Source organism: Trachypithecus francoisi, unplaced genomic scaffold, assembly GCF_009764315.1.
Source record: "Trachypithecus francoisi isolate TF-2019V2 unplaced genomic scaffold, Tfra_2.0 Lachesis_group11, whole genome shotgun sequence".
In the NCBI taxonomy this organism is placed as follows: domain Eukaryota; kingdom Metazoa; phylum Chordata; class Mammalia; order Primates; family Cercopithecidae; genus Trachypithecus; species Trachypithecus francoisi.
The window spans coordinates 43,967,748-43,992,767 of record NW_022681456.1 but is presented as its reverse complement, the minus strand read 5'-3'; the positions used below and the strand labels follow the sequence as shown (position 1 = coordinate 43,992,767).

Genomic DNA, 25,020 nt, shown 5'->3' with positions numbered 1-25,020 from the left:
ATTTACAATTATAGTAAATACAGGTTCCTAGGTGTGATGCTTATGCTGCCAATGAACCATCCTGTAACAATCAGCAGAGTAAACAAAAAGGTAGTAAGGAGAAACACAGAAAGTAGAATGGGCTGGGTGCGGTGGCTCACGTGGTGGCTCCCAGCACTTTGGGAGGCCGAGGTGGGCGAATCACCTGAGGTCAGGAGTTCGAGATCAGCCTGGCCAACATGGCGAAACCCTATCTCTACTAAAAATACAAATATTAGCTGGGCGCAGTAGTGGGCACCTGTAATCCCAGCTATTCAGGAGGCTGAGGCAGGAGAATCGCTTAACCCCGGGAAGCAGAGGTTGCAGTGAGCGGAGATCATGCCATTGCACTCCAGCCTGGGTGACAGAGCGAGACTCCATCTCAAAAAAAAAAAAAAAAAAAAAAAAGGAAAGTAGAATGGTGTTTACCATTTGCCAGGGGCTGCAGGGAGAGAAGATGGGGAATTATTGTTCAATAGGTGTGTGGAGTTTCAGTTTGTGAAACTGAAAAAGTTCTGGAGGTGGACGGTGGTGGTGGTTACAAAACAATGTGAATATACGTCATATCATTGAACTATACACACTTATAAATGGTTAAATGGTAAATGTTATGTGTATGTTATTTCAATGAAGAAAATAGGGGTAAAGTGTTGAAAGAATGCACGTTAGTAAAGGCATCACAGTCATGGGATGAACTTCAGTACAGTGGAAGCCTGGTTCCTTACAAGACCGTACTGGTACTTGGCTCAGGGGTTGGGGATCCCTGTCCAAGACCACTCTATTTGCTATGGCTCTGCCTTCCAGTCATTTTCTATCCCATTATTGTATTTTACTTTCTTCATAGCCCTTGCTAGTTCCTCTGCCATGGATGCTCTTCCCCTAAATGGAAGGCACTGCAAGAATTGATAGATTCTGGCATTATTGCAATAGCAGCAGTAGAAACATAAAGAGATATTTGTTTGGGTATGGCGTAATTAAAATGAGCAGGGAAAGGGGGGGCAGGAAAGAAAAAAAAAAAAAAAAAAAAAAAAACACTTAGATGCTGTCCTTGGTCCTGAACCAACAGTACCTGGTGCATGGCTATCTTACATATTCTAAGAATCTGGTAACTTATCTTCTAGGGCTTAGACTTTCATTTTTACCTTTCTACCAAAAAAAAAAAAAATGCAGTAGCTTTTAGTGTCTCCAAAAAATGTCAAATCATGGTAATAATTTACAATTTACCTAGCCAATTCCTTTTATTTTGACAGTTGTAATAGGTTTCTACTTACTTTTCCCACTAGAAAGAAAAGAGGGTACATTCCCCCATTCCCTTTCCATCTCAATCCTAAGATTATGCATTTGAAGGTCAGTTTATGTGAAGCATCACTCAGACCTTCCAAGTGACTATGATGAGAGAGATGAGGGCAAGATGGAATTGATGATGGCTAGCAGGTATTGACTAAGATGTTACTCCTCAAAGAGGCTTCCCAGAGTCCCCAACCTTTTTAGCACCAGGGATCAGTTTCATGGAAGACGATTTTTCCATAGACAGGGGAATGGAGGTGAGGGATGGTTTCAGGATAAAACTGTTCCAGCTCCGATCATCAGGCATTAGATTCTCATAAGGAGCACACAACCTAGATCCCTGCATGTGCATTTCACAATAGGGTTCATGCTTCTGTGAGAATCTAACACCTCTGCTGATCTGACAGGAGGCAGAGCTCAGGCCATAATGCTGCCTTCCTCGCCTGCTGCTCACCTCCTGCTGTCCAGCCTCGTTCCTAATAGGCTACGGACCAGTACCGGGTACATGGCCCAGGGGTTGGGGATCCCTGTCCTAGACCACTCTATTTGCTGTGGCTCTACCTTCCAGTCATTTTCTATCCCATTACTGTGTTATACTTGTTTCACAACCCTTGCTAGTTCCTCTGCCATGAATGCTCTTCTCCCAAATCTTTTCAAGACTCACTTCTTTCACTTCACTTAGTTCTTACCACATTTTCAAAATAAGCCCTTCCTTTCATTCTCTGTAACATTAAACTTTCATTTTTCTTCAAATACATATTCCTCCCAGCTAAAAAAGGGCAAAAGATTTGATAGACATTTCACCAAAAAAGTATATAAATATCCAATAAGCACTTGAAAAGATGCCCAACATCATTAGGCAATAAGGGAAATATAAATCAACATCACAAAACCTACTTCACACCCACTGTAATAGCTATAATCAAATAGCCAGATAATAGCAAGTGTTGGTGAGGATGTAAGGGAATGGAAACTCTCTTAAGTTGCTGGTGGGAATGTAAAATTGTATAGCTGCTTTATACCCAGGAAATGGAATTGCTGAGCCCTATGGTAATTCTTTTGACTTCATGAATTTGGGAGTTCCTTTAAAAGTTAAATATAGGGTTACCCTATCAGTCAACAATTCCACTCCTAGGTAGGTATCCATGATAATTGAATACATATGTCCACACAAAATCGCAGACACAAATGTTCATAGCAGCATTACTCACAATAGCCAAAAGGGGAAACAATCCAAATGTCTATCAACTGATTAATAGGTAAATAAAATGTGCTGCATCTATACACATTTATATGCCTGGCAAATAAAAGGAATGAAGTACTGATTCATGCTACAGTGTGGATGAAACTTGAAAACACTATGCTAAGTAAAGAAGCCAGACACAATGTATGATTCCATCCATATAAAATGTTCAGAATAGCCAAATACATAGCAACAGAATATGGATTGTTTGCCAGGGACTGGCATCTTGTTGGGGTGATGAAATATTCTGGAATTAGATAGTGGTGACAGTTCTGCAACTTGATAAATGTACTAATAAACCACTGATTTTTATACTTAAAAAGATATTTTTTCTTTAAAAAAGCAAGCATAAACAACCACTTATCTCTCCCTGAAATATACATTCTCTATGAATAATCCCCATGAGAACGAGGGCAAAACCCGCAGAGGGAGTATGTCAGAACCACTTGTGGGACCATCACCAGGATATAAACTCCGTGAGGGCAGAGACATTCTCTTGTTAATCCACCATATGTCAGAACAATGACTGGCACATAGTAGGCACCCAATAAAATGTTGTGACTTAATGAGGGAATAAAAGAGGAAGAGATAAAATCTGTGTGAAATAGAGAATTTTTTAAAATCTTAAAAGTCTTCACTGTGTATTACAATAGAGTTGTGATTTTAGTAGAAAGAAACCAGATTCTTTTAAAGATTGGTTCTTCTATCTAAAAAGAAAATTCCAAATCTGAACAATTTCTAACATAATATATGAATATATTTTAAACTTGGCCCCCCTAGGGTTTCTTCTCAGTTATAGAAACTACTGTAGTTTACTCCATTTTGTGATTTTTTTTTTTTTTTTTTTTTGAGACAGTCTTGCTCTGTCACCAAGCTGGAGTGCAGTGGTGTGATTTCGGCTCACTGCAACCTCCACCTCCCGGGTTCAAGCTATTCTCTGCCTCAGCCTCCGAAGTAGCTGGGGCTACAGGTGCACACCACCACACCCAGCCAGTTTTTGTATTTTTTAGTAGAGACGGGGTTTCACCATGTTCGCCAGGATGGTCTCGATCTCTTGACCTCGTGATCCGCCCGCCTCAGCCTCCCAAAGTGTTGGAATTTCAGGCATGAACCACCGTGCCCGGCCCTCCATCTAGTGATCTTATACAGAGCCATTTTCATTGTATTTATATTATTGAAAAAACAGCTTTTATTCTATAACCTTGTAACCTTGCTCACTAATTGGTGGCCCACTGACTGAAACAAGTCCACTGATATGTTTTGTTTGGTCATTAATGTGTTCAAACATTCTTTAAAATTTAAACTCCTATAGGTGAGCCAAATATTCCATTTGACTCAGTACACTTCCTTCTGTTATTTTTGTACACGGTCTGATTCACAGGCCTAAATGATCTCCCTTGCCCTTTGTATCAGTCACAAAGGTCTAAGTTATGCTGCTGAAACAACGCTGAAATCTCAGTGGCTTAAGACAAGGAAGCCTTCTATTTTCTGCTCACATTATGTTGGCATCAGAAGTCAACTAAGGGCTCAACTCTCAGGTCCTTGTTATCCTCACTTCAGGACATAGGCTGTCAGCAAAGCCACTATCAGAAACATTACTGGTGACTGGCAGCTGGAAAAGAGAGCAGATGATTCCTACGATGGCTTTCTAAGATTTCCTTGACCAATGAATGTCACATATCTGGTAGAGAAATATAATTCTCCCGCACGAAGAAAGTTGTGGAAAGTTATACAGTCTAGCACTTGGAGGAATTTGGATTGAATATTGAATGCAGTTCATGCCTTTTCATAACTTGGCAATATCAAGACCTTTTCTACATGAAAATTAAGAAATGTGTGTCAGTTTTTCAGGCATTTTTATGCCTCAACACACGTGAAGGTTCATGCACTCAGAGCTTTGATTCTCAGTTGAGACCACACACCCCTGGATGAAGCGAGTGATGGGTCATAATCTTTATTTTGTTTTGGGGATAGAGATTGAAGGCAGAAAACATAGGTTTGAGGGTTTTTTAAAATTTATTTTTATTTTTAAGTTATTTTAGAAATGGAGTCTTACTATGTTGGCCAGGCTGGAGTGCCGTGTCTATCCACAGGTGCTGTCATAGCACGTTGTGGCCTTGAACTTCTGGGCTCAAGTGATCCCCCCACTTCAGCCTCTGGTGTAGCTCGGACTACAGACACGAACCACCATGCCCAGCTTGAGATTTTATTATATTTTTAAATAAAGGCCCCACAGGTGATTCTGGCATACTGCTCCAAGATGTTGTGTCCTCATTCTCACAAGGATTACTGATTTAGAGACTCACAGCTTTCTGAGAATGCACATATTCAGATAAATAACTAAAGATCAGAATGAAAACATTACAACCCAGACATCAATGATCAGTAAAGGATTCAGCTATGCTGTTAGTGAAAAAGTTAAGTACTAGCACGTTTTCAAGTTAAGATGAATAAGTAATTGAGAAAAGAGAGTAGACTGGAAATTTCCATTAATTTCCATAAAATAAGTGACATTCATTTTAGAATTTAGCACCACAGAGGTAATGTAGATATTATTACCATCTCCTGCCTGACAGATAGTGTTTATTGCAAGTTAGAGCTATATCCCTCCATCTCCTGACCTTCCTAAGGGTTAGGTAAACACTCTTATCAAAAGAGGGAGAAGGGACACAGGTCAGAGGGCAGTATTGAGGTGTCTTTGCTTCTCCAGCCTTACAGACCTAGTCTGAGTCTCATGGAGAGAAAGGACTCAGGAAGCAGCGGAAGCAGCTGGATTTTAAATTGAGCCTGGTGAGACAGTTGGGCACAGGCTGCTATGCTTGTGTAACCTGGAGGCAAAGTAGGAAACAGACTGGCAGAGGATTCATCCTTCTAGGTCTGCATAGACCAGAGCATGGTGTGGACACAGTGAAGACTGCAAAGACTTTACCTTGCTGGATTGTGGTGAACTACCCAATTCAACAGAGTAATTTAAACTAATGATTCTCAACCAAGGACAAGTTTTCCCACATGGGACATTTGGCAATATCTAGAGACACTTATGGTTATCACAACTAAGAGTGTAGGTGTTACTGGCATCTGGTGGATAGAGATCAGGGATGCTGCTAAACATCCTACAATGCACAGAACAGCCTCCACAACAAAGAATCAACTGCAAATGTCAATAATGCTGATATGAGAAACCCATATTTAAATTAAAGCACTTAGTATACTGCCTGGCATTTGTTAAATGCTTAATAAATGTTGATTCACCATGGGTTGATCTCCTGGTGTCCATAAGGTTTTAAATAATTGTCAGTACCCTAAAATGAACCATATATAGTATACCAAGATTTTTCCATTACAAGATATACTTTTAAAAAATCACTTTTTAAATTTCTTGAATTGGTACGAGATGTAATAATTGATATATTTTCCCCTAAGAAGCTGTTATCAAATCATGGTGCGTATCAGTTGATGGCATCTTAAAGTCCTGAAAAAGGGCCAGGAGCTGTGGCTCATATCTGGAATCCCAGCACTTTGGGAAGCTGAGGCAGGCCTCACTTGAGGCCAGGAATTCAAGACTAGGCTGGCCAATGCGGCAAAACCCCATCTCTACTAAAAATACAAAAAAATTAATCAGGCGTGGTGGCGTGCACCTGTAGTCCCAGCTACTCAGGAGGCTGAGGCATGAGAATCAATTGAACCCAGGAGGTGGAGGTTGCAGTGAGCTGAGATGGTGAGATGGTGCCACTGCACTCCACCTTAGGTGACAGAGTGAGATTCTGTTAAAAAAAAAAAAAAAAAAAAAAAAAGCCTCCTGAAAAAGCTAAGCTTCTAGGCTTTTATTACCTGTATTAGAACAGGTGTTTTTGAAATACTACCTGGGAATGTGATAAAGTAACCTATTTGTATATTAGCTGACTTATATTCAGAACAAAAGAAAATAAAAAACATTAACTTTGGTAGAAATCCTAGGCAGCAAGTATTTCTCCTTTCTTTTAGAGATGAGAAACCAAAGGTCCACGAAGGCTTATTGACTGGCTCAACTCTATGCAACTAGTCAGCAGCAAAGCCACACCTGCAAGTCAAGGGTCCAGAATTCCAGCTCAGGTCTGCTCCTCAGATAACTGCAAATGTGTACTCTTTATTCAAGTTGTGCTCAGCAAGAGGTTGTTACTCTTTATTCATCTATGTGACTAGTGATATTTTCTATGGAATACGATTTTGGTCCTCAGGCTATGTTTATATTAATCATTCCATCAATGTTATTGAACATCTTACTATGGGCCAGGTAGTATGTTAGGTGTTGTACTTGTAAAGATAAATAAAAATGGCTACAAGGGTGAAAAGCTCACTTACCTTCTAGGCCCAAGTGGAAAACAAAACTAATTGAGTTGCGGTTGCCAGATACAATATAGGGTGCCCTAACTGAATTGCATGAATTGCATCGGACCTACTTATACTAAAAAATAAAAATAAAATCGTTGTTTATCTGATCTTCACATTTAAACAGGCTTCTTGCATTCATATTTGCTAAATGTGGCAACCCTAACTAGCTGGGAACTGGGGAGAGCTGGAAAGTACATGCTTTATCTAAAGGGAGCAGCTGCTACCTCCCCTCCCGACCCCCTCTCAGGAATCGTTGCCACAAGGCATGCAACCCCAGTGAACTCATTGAAATTATCCTGATATGCTGGAAATCCAGGACTCTAGTTAAAATCTCCCTAATTTTAAAAGTTGTAAACTGATTTGAAAAAATTTTAAAGACTATGTGGGCCAAAGGAAAAAAAAGAAAATAATGTCTGTGGATTTTGATGGTGTTTAAGCAACTTCCAAAATAAGACTTATCTTTCTCACCCGAATGTGGAACCAGTTGAGCCATACAGGTTTCAGGCAGATTAAGGTCAAAATGTCAGCTTCAGTACTGATGATGTAACCATAAAGGATTTGGCTTAAGTGTACAACCAAATAGGCTTGCTAGAAAGCTCCCGAATTGAACTAACCATCCTCCCCACAAATCCAGACCTTCACCCCAGCAAGGTAGAGCTAACCCTCCAGTCAAGACAGCAAACTAGAATATTCCCCTCCTTGCAGATAATACAAGTATGAAGAGAAGGGAGAGCAGCAAAGGCTGAGCTGCCTGTGCCTGGTCCCTTCCAGACTTTCCAGATAACTCTGCCCCACAGGAGGACAGAAAGCCAAAAGAGAGAAGCCAGGATTGTTAGTCCTGGAAAATGCCTCCATATAGAAAATGAACCAGAGAATAAATCACTCACCTCTCCAACCAGTTGGATTTGGTCCATGAGTTCCTAGTTTTGTTCACCTGACTCAGTCCCTGACTTTTAAAGTCAACTGCATCTATATGCTGCCAGTACTTTGATGAACATCTATACAGGATCCATCTTTACAGCAGTGAATTCCACCTGGGGTAAAGTATGCATGTAGGTTAGGATGCTATAGAGGGACTCTGTCTGTTTTCTGTCTCTTTCTGCTAAGGCCTCCACACATTAGATGGTCTGTACTCTTTGCTCTTTGGGAAGGGCTAGAATACCTAAACGGGACTTTCAAGGAGGGGGCAACAAACCAGTTTTGTGGCTCTCAGCAAACATCCATCTCAAAGGTGAGTTTGGAAATAATGGAGAGTATGTCAGTGTGTTTGTGTCTCAGGCCTACTTCCCACGCCTATGGGGGAAGGGTGGGACTTATCTCTCCCCTCAAGCCTGCTAAGAGGAGATTAGACTATATTCGAGATAAGTACCTTGAGCACAGTGACAGCCTTGCAGCTCATGCCTGTGAAATCAAAAGGCAAGAGGCTGCGGCTGACTGGGTGCTCTGAGGGCAGAGAGAAAAGACCAGACTGCTCTTGGAACAGACTGTTCTCCCACTGATGATGGGGACAAAGATGCATGAGTGTATCTCCAGCACTGGATGTGAGCTGCATGGGAGAAAAAGAGTGCAGGCCTGCAGCCTGGGAAAACCCAAAAGGATGCCACAAACCCAACTGGAAGATGGGTCGTCAGGGCCCCAGGAGCTGAGAAAGGAATAAAAATGACAGAGAGAGAAAAGTGCATTCTCCATGTCATAGAGAACACAGCTGCCCAATGAGGTCCTCAGAGAACCCACAGAAGTGCCCATAAGAACAGTTCTCTCTGGGACTCAAACCCATGGAGAGGTGCTTTTAAACATGCAAAGAGAGGGAACCATCATCATATTACATTGTAGTGTCCACATAAATAAGACCCTAACTTACCTCATATCTCTCCTGCTTCCTCTGCTTTAATCCAGGAGGAGCCAGAGACCTCTTAGTAAGTGAAGAAGAAGGAAAAATAGGGAAAAAGCCACTATTCCCCATGTTAGATGAAGAAATAGGAACATTCTCCTCCTCTACCCAACACCCACTGTAGCTTTTAGTGGCTGGAGTCAGGAAACGAGAAGCTTCCGTGTTAAATGAATTTCAGAGGTTTGACTATGACATAGAAATAGATATTTTAATTACTGAAAACTATTTTGTAATTAGAGGTGACTGGAAGATTTTATTCTCAGCAGAAGAATAGATAAGGATAGGACCTTCCCTCCCCCTTGGGCCCCACCGAGGTTTTATCCAGAGGAAGAGGAAGAAGTAACCCTTTATGGGAGTTTGAATGGGCAGAAGAAGAAAAGGATGAAGTTGTCTTCTAATTACACTCTATGAATGTTACTTTTTTGTTAACATAAATGTCGCATATATTTTTAGCTGGTGTAACAAAAAAACCATCTCAAGCTGGCTTGCATAACAGCTTTGGACACAGTCTGATCAAGGCCTGGTTCTGTTTGCTAGTGATCCTCCTGACTCTGCCCTCTCTCCATGCTAGTTTCTTCCTCAGATTGACATTCCTCTTGGTCACCAGATGCCTACAATCAGCAGGTGCAACTCTCTGCTCCCTGCTCACTTCTGAAGTGGGGAGCATGGATACCAACCACAGAACAAAGCCCTACAATCTCCCGCTGAGTAGAACACCCATGAAGATGTGTTGGCCATTTCCCTGTGGCCAGGGAAATATCATGTACTGGTTGGATTAGGCCTGTATTAATCCAGTCAATGGAACATAGTTAAACTATCCCAAACCCTCCACAGACACTAGAGAAAAAGTGAATCCAACCAAATGTAAGACTGCTACTCAATAGGACAGAAATGGCATGGATGTCAGTGAGATGGGGAAAAAATGTGTGCTAAAGGAGATCAGGAAGGACTGAATAGAAGACAGGGCCTTTGAATTGAAGCCTTTAATGAGGAAAGGGTATTGAGATTTTATGAGGGCCAGGGTGGAGAGCGGGTTGTGAAGAGGATAGGGAAAATGTAAGGACACCGCGGATATCAGAATTAGTGGGAGAATCATGGGCCACAAAGCAGCAGGATTATATTACAGAGACTGTAGGTAGTGTTTATTGGAGCCCAGGGTACTGGGGAGGTGGAGGAAAGATGAGACTGTTAAGGAATTTAGACACAGCATGTAGTAGCTGGCAGGAAACAGATGACGTTCTCAAACAAGGCAGTTGAAGAGAGCTAATAAAGGGACCATTTACCAAGGTGTAGTTAGGATTAAGAGAAAGCAAACTGGGATGATGCTGTGCTATGGGCTAGCAACAGCAGGAAGTCATTTCTGTCCCTAGGTCTGAAGAGGGAACCAGGGGAGCCAACACCAAGGAACCAGAGATCTTAGAGTCTGCAAGTCTGCAAGAGCCGTGGCCTTTGGTAGAGGGATCGTGCCTACTCTTAGCAGCCTGGCTTGGAGGGGCCTGGGGAAATAATACCCCAACTTCTCTCCTCTTCTTCAATATCGATGACTTCCACTGGTTAAAATCAAACTGGAAGTTGGAGAGAAAGAGAGTCTATCTATACAAGACAGCACCCTGGAGCCCAGAAGAGAGTAAAAGGGGATAAAAAGCAAATTCGGAGGAACAAACAGAAAACACCCAGCACGGAAGGAGGAACAAACAGAAAATATCAGAAAACATTTTAATCCTGGGTCCTGGGGCGTCATGGAAGGTTTTGAAGTTAGGAGCACCGCCATCCTCTAGGGGGAGCTCAAGGATTTCTCGCCACTCATCCCCAAGGAGCTGCATCAGAAGATCAGGGCGAAACAGACTTCAAGGAAAGAGCCCTCGGCTAGAAGAAGAAGCCTGGAGGAGTAAAGGGATTGCTCCTGGAATTGGAAATCTACCCTTTGCACTTCGATATACTGCATTTGGATTGATTTACAAGAATAACCATTAAAATAATCAAAGCTAAAAGTATGTACTGTGTGCCAAGTTCTTGACTCATTTAGCACAACTCTTTGGAGGTAAGCACCATTGAAATTCTCACCTTCTAGATTAAGAGGCTGATAGAACCTGGATTTGAGCCCATTTTCAATGGACCACTCTCTGCTCTGTTTTATTCTCATGCTGCTGGTGTAGTCAACAGAGTCAAAGGTTGCCTTTGCTTAGAAGGCCTAACAAAACCAGAGCAGGGTCCATGGAAAAAGGAGACATGAAAAGGGAGATATTTCCTGGTAAGATTTGTGTTCATTTAACAATTTTAAGCACATATTTAATAACCTGGCACTCACTACCTGGCAAGCACTGAGCCAGGTGCAGGATATCCGAGGGAACTAGGAGAGAGGCACTAAGTGCCGTACTAAGAGCCTGAATGAGTGCATTTGCGTCCTGGGTCTGCTACATGTGTGACCCAGGAAAAGTCACTTAAATCATTTAACTGTCTGTTTCCTCATCTTTAACATATAAATCATTTAAAAATACACAGCACTTGGAATAATAAACAGGCAGATTGTTAATGTTAAAGGTGTGAGCTGCTGTTCTTACAACACAGTGTCAGCCCCTGAAGCTCTTACAGTAGATGGAAAGATGAAGATGAATAAGATCTAATTCTTGGCCAAGTGCAAAGGACCTAAAAATGACACCCACCCTGCTACTTACTTCAGTAAGACCCAAGAAAACAAGAGCAAAAGGAGCTCTAGAGGCTCTTGTTGGTCTAGCCCTGCTTTTGAGTTTGGGGCCAAAGCTCTGATTCTGGAGTGTTAGCAAGTTTCTTGTCTGTCATTCCAGCTCTGATCAGTTAATACCGGCTGCCTGAACCATGTATTAAGAGAGATCTCAGACTGCATGTAGAGAAAGGATGCCTTGAGAGGTAAGTGATGTCTGCCATTGATTGAGGGTGGAGAGGAGAAGCCAAGTGGTTCTAGAACAGTGTCCTTTGCCTAGAAGGTCCCTACAGCAGGAGCAGCTGGGCAAGACTCAGAAGTCCTGATTATAATCACAGATTAAGGTGACCAACTATCCCAGTTTGCCTAGGACTGTTGCAGTTTTAGAACTGAAATTCGGCCGGGCGCGGTGGCTCAAGCCTGTAATCCCAGCACTTTGGGAGGCCGAGATGGGCGGATCACGAGGTCAGGAGATCGAGACCATCCTGGCTAACACGGTGAAACCCCCATCTCTACTAAAAATACAAAAACGAGCCGGGCGAGGTGGCGGGCGCCTGTAGTCCCAGCTACTCGGGAGGCTGAGGCAGGAGAATGGCGTAAACCCGGGAGGCGGAGCTTGCAGTGAGCTGAGATCTGGCCACTGCACTCCAGCCTGGGCGACAGAGCGAGACTCTGCCTCAAAAAAAAAAAAAAAAAAAAAAAAAAAGAACTGAAATTCCTGCAACCCAGAAAACCTCTCAATCTTGGGCACATCCCAATCATCTTTGCAGGCTTTCTCTATCTGACAATACCAAAAAAAAAAAGAAAGAAAGAAAAAGAAAGAAAGAAAAGGAAAGAAAAAAAACTATGAGCTCTGACTAGAAAAGATTACTCTTTTTGTCTTGGCCAATTTCAGCCTGTGAAAATGCATCTTATTCTGGCCTGTATGTGCCAGCCATATGCCCTCAAATATTCCTCCACTTCACAATAGCTGACCTCCATACCTCTCTCCTTTCTCAGCTATTTTTCCTGCTGTATCCACTGAAGCCTTGGTAGGAAACAGATGGCACCATCAAAGGGTTTAGCTGAAGAGAATTTCATGCAGGGATCATTTACAGAGGCGTGGGCAGGGTTAATGGAACCAACAAGAGCTGGGGAGACAGTCAAGGATTAGCTCTTACCACAGGAGGTCTGCAGGGACAAAGGGAGGGGATGCTGTTACCAGCCTGGTAAGAGCTGAAACTGTGCAGGAGAGGTCACTGGGCCTGGGAGCTGGAGCTTCTGTCTCAACTGTGGTGAGGCAGGGAGGAAAGAGGAGGAGGGCATAAAAATCCCTGGCCTGGCTCTCCTCCTGCCTTCTGGCCTCTTGCCAGTAGTTTCTTGCCAGAAGGCAAGGAAAAGCAAATGAAACAACAGGTCTAGTAGAGGTCAGCCTCCCAGGCCACAGAGCATGACAGGAAAGGGCAGAGAGGAGATCTAAAAATAACCATCCTAGGCCACCCTATTGTCACTCAGTTTCCATTCTAGCCCTTTACTTAGCCAAAGAAACTCAGGTCCTCAACACAGGGAAAACATGGTCTCATCAGCTACCGTATCGCTGAGTGGTGATGTATTTCAGTCATATTACTGCCTGGAACCTAAACTGTAACTTTAGTCACCACCAGAATGCAAGTCAGCAAAGAAAGGTAAAAAATAAATAAATAAAACTGTCATACTACAGCTCCACATCTAAGCAGTTCGAATCTAATAATCCTGACTTCCTCCTCCCAGCACTCATTCCATAATTCTTTACCCTCACCTAGCATCTTGACAGTTAAGGTGTCTTACCTGATGGGGTGAGCCAAACCTTCCTTGCCACAGGATCCGGGTGGTTCCATCTTTGCTGAGTTGCTGCCGTTTCTCATTGACCTTTACTACTGGACATGGGAGTGCAATGAATCCCATGGGCTCCAGATACAGTGTTGTTCCCATGTGATAGCAAAAATCCCAATTTCTCCTTGATAATCAAAATTAATCATGCCGGTCCATACAAACACCCAATCCTTTGCCTTTGATCAGTGTCATGAACAACCTGAAATGTCGAAGGGGCATTCTCAGTGTTTCCTAGTAGAAATATGTCTCCCCCTTGGGCACAAGAACCTCACACCCATTACATGCCATGTTTTCGGGACAAGAAGACAGTATTATTGAAGTGGGTTATTACTCATCCTGAGTTCCCAGAGCCACGTATTCAATACCGTGTATCAACCACTGATCTGACCACTTACAAGACAGCATCCCAACTGCACAAGATGTTGTCTCCCAGCAGGCTCCATAAATGCGCCTTCAATAAGACATTTCATCATTCCATCAATCTAGCTGCTTCCAGGTAGGAACAATGAATTCTATGATGTGAGCCTAATATCACAACTGTTTCACTGTAAATGAGTTCCTTGATCAGTGATAATGCTGTGTGTGACACATGGGGGTGAATAAGGCAGCCTATCAACCACATATGGTAGTGCAGGCGGAAGCATCATGCACAGGAAAGGGAAGTTACTCTCCAGTATATGTAATTATTCCTATGAAGACAAATTCCTGCCCCTTCCATAGTGAAGTGGTCCAATATTATCAACCTGAATGGCTGATACTTCCAAGAAATAGTGCCAAATAAGGGTTCGGTGTTGCCTTCTGTTTTAGAAATCTGGGCACTCAGCAGTGACAATGGCAGATCAGCTGTGATGAGAGGAAGTCCACGTTTGTTTGTTTCATTGCCTCTGTTCCTATTCCCATGGCCACTTGTACATGAGACATTTACCCAAGCACAAACATGGCCAGTGTCTTAGTATGCTCAACTGCTTTAACAAAACACCATAAACTGGCTTGTTTATAAACAACAGAAATTTATTTCTCACAATTCTGGAGGCTGGGAAGTTCAAGATCAAGGTTCTAGCAGACTCTGTGTCTGGTAGGAGCCTGTTTCCTGGTTCATAGAGGGCCACTGTCTGTGTCTTCATATGGTGGAAAGGGCTATGCAGCTCTCTGGTATTTCTTTTATAAGGGCACTAATCTCATTCTTAAGGGCACTGCCCTGGGGACCTAACCTCTCAGTGGCCTCACTTCCTAATACCATTCACATTGGTGATTAAGTTTCCACATATGAGTTTTGAAGGGACACAAATATTTAGACCATAGCAGCCAGGAAGGAGGCTCACTACAACTAAGGGATAGGTCATCTAGGCCACCTCCTCATTTAGCTTTCTGTGAGGTAGATGTCCCCTGGGGGAATATTTATATGCTACTCAAATAGCCTCAAAGACTAGCCATTTTTAGAGGTCCATCATATAACTTCCCTTTAGGTGATCTTGGCACCAACCTTCCAGGTCCCTGAAAATTTGACCAACCCATTAGCCCCTGCCTGTGTATTTGTGTATTTCAGGAAACCTCAGTTTATCCCTTCTTTCATGTCAGTGGCCAACCAGATGTACTTCCCGAAGTTCTGTCCATGGGGAGAATTCCCTATGACTTGCAGAGCCACCCCAGACAGATAATTCTTAAACCAGACCAGGCCACTGTCACCCTTTTTTCTCATCAAATGGTCATAGGGAATACCCGGGGAGACCAGAGGTATGGTTTGAGGGAAAGGCGGGAAGCAGTAAGAAGTCTGACTCATCTGCTTATGCAGAGAAGAGAAGTGCTGAGAATAGATCTGAGGGTGTGAGGGGATAAAGAATAACAGCTCACCCACGTCTGTGCAGTTCTTTACCCTTAAGTTTAAGTGAAATGGTTCTTCATCAAGCTTCTTCTCAGTTGGTTTAAGAAAATCCTTAGAGATATAATAGCATCAATATTACAAGCCAATAAGGCAACAAAGCAATAGCTTAGCCCTTGACATATATTTCTGATAAGTAATGTATTTCATGGTGTTTCCTAAATGTACATGAGGTAGAAGTAGATATATCCAATATCTATACTTAATTGATTTTTGCCAGAAAGTCTATCTTGAAGTGTGAACTTCTGATAAATTCCTTCTGTTTGTGCCTTTTTTAAGACAAGTTCCATTTTTATGTTGTCTTTGTCAGTGACGGGGGAAATCAGATCAATTTTTTAAAGTCAGTTTTTTATATAAGCATTATTGAAACTATTGAAATCTGAGTATGGTGTTCTTAAAATAAACTGTGTTAACCTAATTTGTAATATCAGAAGTCAGGAAGGGAAGATGAAGGGGCATCTTGGGGCTGGTAATGTTGTGTTTCCTCCTCTGGGTATTGGTTATCTGAGTGAATTCTTTTTGTGAAATTACAACAAACTGTACTTATGAAAGTTGTACTTTTCTATACATGTATTCTTCTTCAATAAAAAGAAAAAAAATGAAAGGTGCTCCATATAATGATGACCTTTTGGCAAAAATTTCCATGAAATAGAAACTAGATGAAAAAAATTTATAAAATGCTGCATAATTAGTGCATTCTTCCGGCTCAACAGCCCATCAAAAACACTTATTAAAGACTTAGAATTATTAAAGGCCTAAGAATGCAATGACTTGCATTAGATATAGCTGATAGGCCAGTGGGAAGGACAACATATCACAGAATAATCATTTCATTCACAAAACGGAAACACTGAATACTTACTATGTGTCAGACACTAGTCTATATGCTTGAAATTCCATGAGTAAACAAAGCATTCCATGTTCTTGTGGAACTGATGCCTAGTGAGGGGAGACAGCCAGCCAATTAACAATAAACAATGAGTAAATTACATGATATGTTAGATGTGATAAGGGATGCTTAAGAAAAAGAGCAAGATGAGGGAGCATTGTGGGGAAGCTTGCAGTTTTAAATAGGATGTTCAGATTGGCATCACTAAGAAGGTGGTATTTATGCAAAGGTATAAAGGAGAAGATATTGGCCATATATGTAGCTGAGGAAGAGAATCCAGGCAGAGGGAATAGTGAGGCAGGAGAGAACCCAACAAGTTCAAGGCAAAAAGGCCAGTGTGATTCAAAGTGAGAAAAGAAAAAAGGAGTTGATGTGAGGCCTGGGAATCAATGTGGGGAAGGAGAATTCCAGGCTGCTGCAAGATTTTTTTCTTTTTCAATGAAATGGGGCACCATTGCAGGAATTGGGCCAGAGAGTGGCATGAGCTGACAAATTTTGAAAGTATCTTGCAGCTGTTTTGAGAAGAGGCTGCAGAGGAGAAACAATCCAGGTGAAAAATGATGGTAGCTTGGACTAGACTGATAGCAGTGGACATGTAAATAATGGTCAGAGTTTGAGTATATTTTGAACATTGAGCCAACAGGATTTGTTGGAGGACTGGATATGAGATTTGACGAAAGAGAAAAGTCACACTTGATTTTGAGGTTTTGATCCTGAACAAGGATGAAGCTGTCATTGACTCAGCTTCAGATCAGGGAGACTGTGGGCAGAGGAGGATTGGAGAGGAAGATTAGAAATTCAGTGTTGGGCACATTAGGTTTGAAATGTGTATCAGACAGTCTAATAGAGAGGACAAGTAGGGAGTTAAGTAGAAGAGTTTAGAGTTTAGGATAAATGTGTGAATACAAACGTAAATTTCACATCAGTAACCATAGAGATTATATTTATAAGACTAGATAACACAGAAGAGAGTATATAATAGAGACAAGAACCAAGGACTAAGGGCTGGAGCACTCCAAGAGAAGCACCCAATAATATAGAAAGAAAGAACAGCCAGTTCCATCCAAAGTATTTCAAGTCTGCAACAGGACTAGTTGACTTAACACCACTTGCCACTATAATAATTACTTCCCAGGAAAATAAGTCCAAGGATATTTTCCAGTTTCTATGCCAAGCCATGATAATGATTAATTGCACAGTATCTGGCACATGGTAAGAGCTTCCTAATTATTACAAATTGTTGAATGAATTATTTCAGGACTGTGGGAATAAGCCAAAATCTCTTGAGACTTGAGCCTTTATTAGAGAGACCTGATTTATGAAACACACTTAGGGTCTTTCCCCTTTGAGCCCTCCAGGAATATTGAGGACCAGATATATCAAGGTGATCCTACCTGAAACTGAACTGGAAGCCAGCTGGCTACTCCATGCAAGTCATCTGTTTTTCCTTCCTAATCAATTTTATCTGAATTTTGTGTGTGTGTGTGTGTGTGTGTGTGTGTCCTTGAACATCTATCCTTCTTCCTCAGAGCCTTTGGCCTTGCTGTTCTTTTAGTCTGGATCATCTCACCTTTGAATAGCTCATTGTCTCTCTTTACTGAAGCTTCAGTTTAAATTCACCTCTTCAGAGAAGCCTACAACCACTGTTGATCACTAGTAATCATTGTTTGGCCTCAGTCTACACTAGTCTCTTCCACTTATCTTTCTCTTTAAACCACTTATTACCACCTGCCATTGTATTATATTTATTTGGTTGGTTGGTTATTCTCTGATTCTCCCACTAAAAGGCAGTCTCTCTGAGACAGGAATTTATTTTGTTCTTCCATCCCCAATATATAGATATACAACAAAGCCTCGCCACTAGCAGGAAACCTGCTAAATGTTGGTTTATGAATGAATCCACTCTCTCGGGTCTGGTCCAGATACCACTTAGTTAAAAATTAAGTGGATTTCCCACCATGTGGAAGGATTATTATTCAGCATAAGTAAAAGTAAAGAACACGTGACCCCAAACCCACAAAAGCCTGCAATCTGTTTGCTCTAGGTTAGACTATTAGGCTGATAGCAGTTTACTTCCCATAATTCTATTTCCTGCCAGGCTCCCGAAAGGAGAGACAGTGCTTTGGGTGAAGAACAACCATCGTTTTAGCAGAGGTTCCATGGTGTTTTCCATGAGAGTCATCTCTGGGCAAATAACATAAGCTTCTAAGTAAATTTAGTTTCTGATCTGGGATGAATAACTTGTATTTTTATCTTATAAATTGCACCCAGCAATCCTTTTCTCACCCCTAGCCCTTGAAGATTGGAGGAAATGGTGTTTTTGACTACACCAGTAACAGGATTGGAGCTTATTTTAAAGACACTTGTAGGAAAGGCTTTGAAGAAAAACTAGCTTATCAGGAGACTCCTAATTCAGGATCTTATATCCTTGATTAAACTCTGACTTTTACAATTTCCCAAAGTACACACACACACGCACACATGCATACACGCACACCAGAATTAATTGGTTCAGAATGAAACCAGCTAACACAGTGGCGCATTGTGTAGATGTTGATCTCTATTGTGACCTAACTCCATGGACTACATGGAAATACAAGAACCAAAAGTAGGTATTTGTGTGACCAAAAGGTAAGGAAATTCAGAATACCTAAGGCTATAAAAGGAAAAAAACCAAATGAAGGTAAGCAATAAGTAAAGCTTTCCGAGTCTCACAGCTCAGTCCTCTGTTAGGAGGTAAAAGGTTTATTTCTGTCTCAAGCGTAGGCTTAGGCAAACCCAAGTCTTGCTCTTTGTGGTGGGCTTATGAGCAGGGTGAATGGAAAAAGGGAAATTCCTGGCAAGCTCTGGCTTGGAGATGGTACATAAAAACCTCAGTAAGTATAGTGCATTTCCTTCTTTCCTGAATCCATACTAACTTGCCCAGTAAAACTTTCTTTAGTCCTTTACTGATTCCAAGACTTATTTTAATTTTTGCCTTTCAATTCTTATTTCCTTTCCCACAGATGGTACTGGGTAAAACAGAAGCCTGTAAAAGTAAAGCTTAAAAGACATTCTTTCCTTTTTTTGGCTTTAAAATGTTTCACATGACTACATGATAGTCCCACCTCATCCACCCGCACTTACATTTTTCCTCTTCCCAGCATTAATAGGTCTAAACATGCAGTTGGGCAGGAAATTTAGAATAAGAAACTTTATTATTTTCTTGCCTCTTGGAGTTTTCAAAAAATATTGAAGGGCTTCTGATTCCAGGTACAATGGAGTAAGTGTACTCACACCACCCTGTTCCTCCCACTGAATGTGGCTAAAAAACCTGGGCAGAATAAGTGGAGCATCTGAGGACTCTGAAAAGTAAAGAATAGCAGGCAGATTGGAGATGAAGACCAAAATGGTGAGTGTGTCATTTTTTCCCCTCCAGTTTCCTTTGAAATGAACACAAGATTGCCTGAAACCCAACATAGATACTAAGACACAGAGAGAGCTCAGGAAGGATCCTCCAATTATGGTTCGTAGAGTGGGAAAGGAATGCCTAGCACTAGGAGATAAAAACAATTATTTTAAATTTTTTCCCTTTTCTCCAGTCTTTCATGTATGTTAGACCCTACTAATTACTGCAGCGATAGCAATAACAGGAGCACACGGGAATCAAAACTGAGAAAGAGGAACATTCCTCTCCAGTTGGAGGAGCTGTGGCCCAGAGAGGGTGAGGCAAACTCCTGTGGCTTTTTCTACCTCCGTGTTCCCTCATCACTTGATCTGAGATGTGGGGACAGTTTCAGAAAGTGCACAACAGAGTAAGGCCACCAGAAGTCCAGATTTCTGACCACAGAAAAAGGTGAGAGCCCCAGGACACCAGGGGGTATAAGGAGATCACAGACAGAAAGGAGTTCAGGATTATAGCCCTTAAAATTGTTTATGAGCTCTTGGGCTCACCTTTGATTTGGAAAGGCACAGATCTGATGCTACCCAACATAGGCATAAAGAACTGAACCAAAAGACTGTCCACTGCCCAGATCTTTGGCTTGAGACTGAGGAGGCACATACATGAGACAGATTTGAAAAGGACTACAAAGGCTTTAGAAACCAGACTGGCATTGGAATCTTAACTCACAAATGGTTGGTCAGAACTTATGAGCTGAACCCATTGTGTCAATTACCTGCTAAAACAAAAATATAAACATTCTTTGTAGGAGTTAAACAAGACTCCACATCTTATAGCATATCATTCAAAACGTCTAGAATACAATCCACAAGTGTGCAGCATGCAAAGAACCAGGAAGATCATGACTCACTTAGTCTGGCTGACAAAGACTTGCTAGCAGAACTATTGTAAAAATGCTCCACCAAGTAAGGAAATAAACTCTTACATAGGTGGAATAACAGAATGCCTCAGCAAAGAAATAGAAGATTTAAAGAAGAACTGTTTGAAATGTTAGAACTGAAAAATATAACTTAAATATAACTCACTGGATAGGCTCAATAGCAGAAAAAAATCAACAAAGAAAAAAGACCAAAGAAAAAAGTACAGATCTGTCTCTGTACTTGGAGACAGATCAATAGAAATTATTGAATTTGAATAACAAAGAGAGGCTGAGCGCAGTGGCTCACGCCTGTAATCCCAGCACTTTTGGAGGCTGAGGTGGGTGATTACGAGATCAGGAGTACCAGACCAGCCTGGCCAACATGGTGAAACCCCGCCTCTACTAAAAATACAAAAATTAGCCAGGCGTGGTGGCACGCACCTATAATCCTAGCTACTCGAGAGGCTGAGGCAGAAGAATTGCTTGAACTCAAGAGGCAGAGATTGCAGTGAGCCAAGATCACACCATTGCACTCCAGCTCTGGGAGACAGAGCAAGACTCCATCTTGTAAAAAAAAAACAAAAACAAAAACAAAACACCACTCTCATATAAAGAAAAACTAGGATAATTCACTGATAGTAGTCATATCTTAAAAGAACTGAAAGGGGTTCTTCAGACAGAAGTGAAATGATCCTAGAAGGAAATTGTGATGCAGAAGGAAGAGCAACAGACATGGCAAATATCTTGGAAAATAGGTTATTCTTCTTTTATGAATATTTTAGTATATGCTTGATGGTTGAAAGCAAAAATTATAACATTGTCTACTAGAGTTTTCAATGTATATAAACATAATCAATAAGACAACTACAACACAAAGCAGGAAGGGAAAATAAATCTGCATGGTGGTAAGGTTTCTACAGTCCATGTAGTAAAATATGGATTCTAAGTAAATTTTGAAAAGTTAAGTAGATGCATTGAAATTATAAGACTCAACTAAAGCAGTGCTTAGAGGAAATTTACAGTTTCAAATCAATCATCTAAATTTTCAATTCAAGAAATTAGGGAAAAGAAGATTAAAATAATCCCAAAGGGAAAAAAAAAAAACAACAATAAATATAAGAGCACAATCCATGAACTCAAAACAATAGAAAAGAAAAACAATAGAAAAGCCAATGAAACCAAGAGCTGGTTCTTTAAAGTATGTGTGTGTGTGTGGTGTGTGTGTGTGTGTGTATGTGTGTATATATATTTATAAACATATATATACACATTTTTTTTGAGACAGAGTCTTGCTCTGTCACCCAGGCTGGAGGGCAGTGATGCGATCTTGGCTCACTGCAAGCTCCACCTCCCCAGTTCATGCCATTCTCCTGCCTCAGCCTCCCAAGCAGCTGGGACTACAGGCGCCTGCCACAACACCCGGCTAAACTTTTGTATTTTTAGTAGAGATGGGGTTTCACCGTGTTAGCCAGGATGGTCTCGATCTCCTGACCTCGTGATTCACCTGCCTCGGCCTCCCAAAGTGCTGGGATTACAGGCATGAGCTACCGTGCCCAGCCTAAAGTATGTACATTTAAAGTACCAGAACACATACACATATTTTAAAGAACCAGAATGGGCCTGGTACGGTGGCTCATGCCTGTAATCCCAGTACTTTGGGAGACTGAGGCAGGTGGATCATCTGAGGCCGGGAGTTTGAGACCAGCCTGACCACATGGAGAAACCCCATCTCTACTAAAAATACAAAATTAGCCAGGCATGGTGGCGCATGCCTGTAACACCAGCTACTTGGTAGGCTGAGGCAGAAGAATCGCTTGAACCCAGGAGGTGGAGGTTGCAGTGAGCCGAGATTGTGCCATTGCACTCTAGCCTGGGCAACAACAGGGAAACTCTGTCTCACAAAAAGAAGAAGAAGGTAAAAGAACCAGAATGATAGAGTTAAAAAAAGTAAATACATACAGTTTAAATACTTACAAAAAATACATGTAAATACATACCAAAATAGTGAATACATACCATTATACAGATTGAAAAAAAAGACACCAATCACCACTATCAGGTATGAAAGGGGATATTACTAGACTCCACAGATATGAAAAGGATAAGAGAATACTTTGAACAACTGTACACATATAAATTTGGCAACTTAGAAAAACTAGGCCAATTCATAAAAAACCATAAAACTACCACCACTTACCCAAGATGAAATAGATAACCTAAGTAGCCCTATAATTATTAAAGGAATTAATTCCTAATTAATAACCTTCAAAAAAAGGAAATTTCCAGGTGTAGACTGTTTCACTAGTAAATGCTACCAAACATGTAAAGAAGAAAAAATACCGATTCTATAAAATCTCTTCAGAAAAGAGAAGAGGAAGAAATACTACCTAATTCATTTTAGGGGCCAGCATTACCTGATATAACAGCTAAAGACAGTATAAGAAAACTACAGATCAATATTGCTCATGACAACGGATGAAAAATCCTCAATGCATTCAAATCCAAAAATATATAAAAAGAATAATATACCACACCAAATGGAATTTATATTGTGAATGCGTGATCTAATGTTAAATATCAGTCAATGCAATTCACCATATTAACAGTATAAAGAATAAAAAAATGTGGATCACAGATATAAATATAAAATGTACACCTGTAAAACTTTTAGAAGAAAACAGGATAAAAATCTTCATGACTTTGGGTTAAGGAAAGAGTTTTTAGTCATGACAACAAAAGCACAATCCGTAAAGGAAGAAACTGACATGTTAGATTTCACCAGAATTAAAAACTTTTGCACTGCAAAAGACATTGTTAAGAGTGTGAAAATAAAAGCTACAGATGGAATAAAATATATGCAAATCACTTTTCCAAAAAAAGACTTTTATCCAGAATATATAAAGAATTCTTAAATTTCAACAAGAAAACAATCCAGTTTTTAAATGGATAAAACCTTCAACAGATACTTTACCAAAGAGGATGTATAGATAGTAAATAAAGCCATGAAAAAATGTCCAACATCACCAGCCATTAGAAAATGCAAATTAAAGCCATAATTACATACCTATTACTAAGGCTAAAATTAAAAAAAAAAAAAAAAAAAACTGAAATATCAAGTGGTAGCAAGAATGCTGAGCCACTGGAACTCTCAAACTTTCTGGTGAGAATGTAAGATAATACAGGTACTCTGGAAAAAAGTTTGTCAACTTTTAAATGAAATTCAACATATATCCACCACCATATCCAGCAATCTCACCCCTTAGGTATTTAGCATAGAGAAATAAATAAGTTTACAAAATAACCCCTTATAGAGAAACGTTTATATAGTAGCTCTATTAATAATTACCACAAATGAAACAACCCAAAGTCTTTCAACTGGTGAATACATTTGGTACATGTAAATAATGAAATACAATTCAACTACATAAAGAAACCAACTACTGAATCATGCAACAACTTGGGTGAATCTCAAAGGCACTAGCTGAGTGTATTAGTCTATTCTCAACGCTGCTAATAAAGACATACCTGAGACTGGGTAATTTATAAAGGAAAGAGATTTAATTGACTCACATTCCACATGGCTGGGGAGGCTTCACAATGATGGTAGAAGGCAAATGAGGAGCAAAGTCGCTTCTTACACGGTTACAGGCAAGAGAACTTGTGCAGAGGAACACTCACTTATCAAACCATCAGATCTTGTGAGACTTATTCACTACCCTGAGGACAGTATGGGGGAATCCACCCCCATGATTCAATTATCTCCACTTGGCCCTGCCCTTGGCATGTGGGTTTTACTACAATTCAAGATGAGATTTGGGTAGGGACACAGTCAAACTATATCACTGAGTGAAAGGAGCCTGTCTCAAAAGGTTACATGCTACATGATTCCATTTATATGAAAATTTCTAAAAGACAAAATCATAGTGATAGATAGCAGATCAATGATTTGTGATCTGTTAGGAATTAGGGGTAGGAGAGGAATGGAATGGCAAAGGGATAACACGAGGGAGTTTTCTGGGGTTATTGAACTGTTCTGCATCTTGGTTGTGATGGAAGTTACATGAATTTATACACATGTCAAAATGTATAGAACTGGCCTGGTGTGGTGGCTCATGCCTGTAATCCCAGCACTTTGGGAGGCTGATGCGGGAGGATTGCTTGAGGCCAGGGGTTCAAGACCAGCCTGGGCTACGTAGCAAGACCACATGTATACTGGCAATAAAAAATTAGCTGGTGTGGTGGCAAGCAGGTTGAGGAAGGAGGATTGCTTGAGCCTAAGAGGTCACGGCTAGAGTGAACGATGACTGCACTGCTGCACTCTAGCCCAGGTAACAGAGCAAGACCCTGTTCTGCACAACACCCCCAAATTATAGAAATAAACATACAGATAAGGTCAATTTTGCTGAGTTTTTTTTGTTTTTTGTTTTTTGTTTTGAGATGGAGTCTTGTTCTGTCACTGGGCTGGAATGCAGTGGCAAGATCTTGGCTCACTGCAACGTCTGCCTCCTGGGTTCAAGCAATTCTCCTGCCTCAGCCTCCCAAGTAGCTGAGATTACAGGGGCACACCACCAGGCCCAGCTAATTCTTGTATTTTTAGTAGAGGTGGGGTT

At 41.0% G+C, this 25,020-nt stretch overlaps 1 long non-coding RNA gene across 4 annotated transcripts in view; it reads left to right on the top strand.

Annotated features, from left to right (window-relative positions):
- Nucleotides 1–6,663: 6,663 nt before the first annotated feature.
- The window catches only part of LOC117089650, a 61,983-nt gene continuing 43,626 nt past the window's right edge, over nt 6,664–25,020 (top strand). For all 4 annotated transcript variants that reach the window (XR_004439689.1, XR_004439688.1, XR_004439690.1 and 1 more), the window contains exons 1-3: nt 6,664–10,801; nt 11,615–11,696; nt 19,362–19,500. This is a non-coding gene — a long non-coding RNA (uncharacterized LOC117089650). The remainder of the gene's footprint in view (nt 10,802–11,614; nt 11,697–19,361; nt 19,501–25,020) is intronic.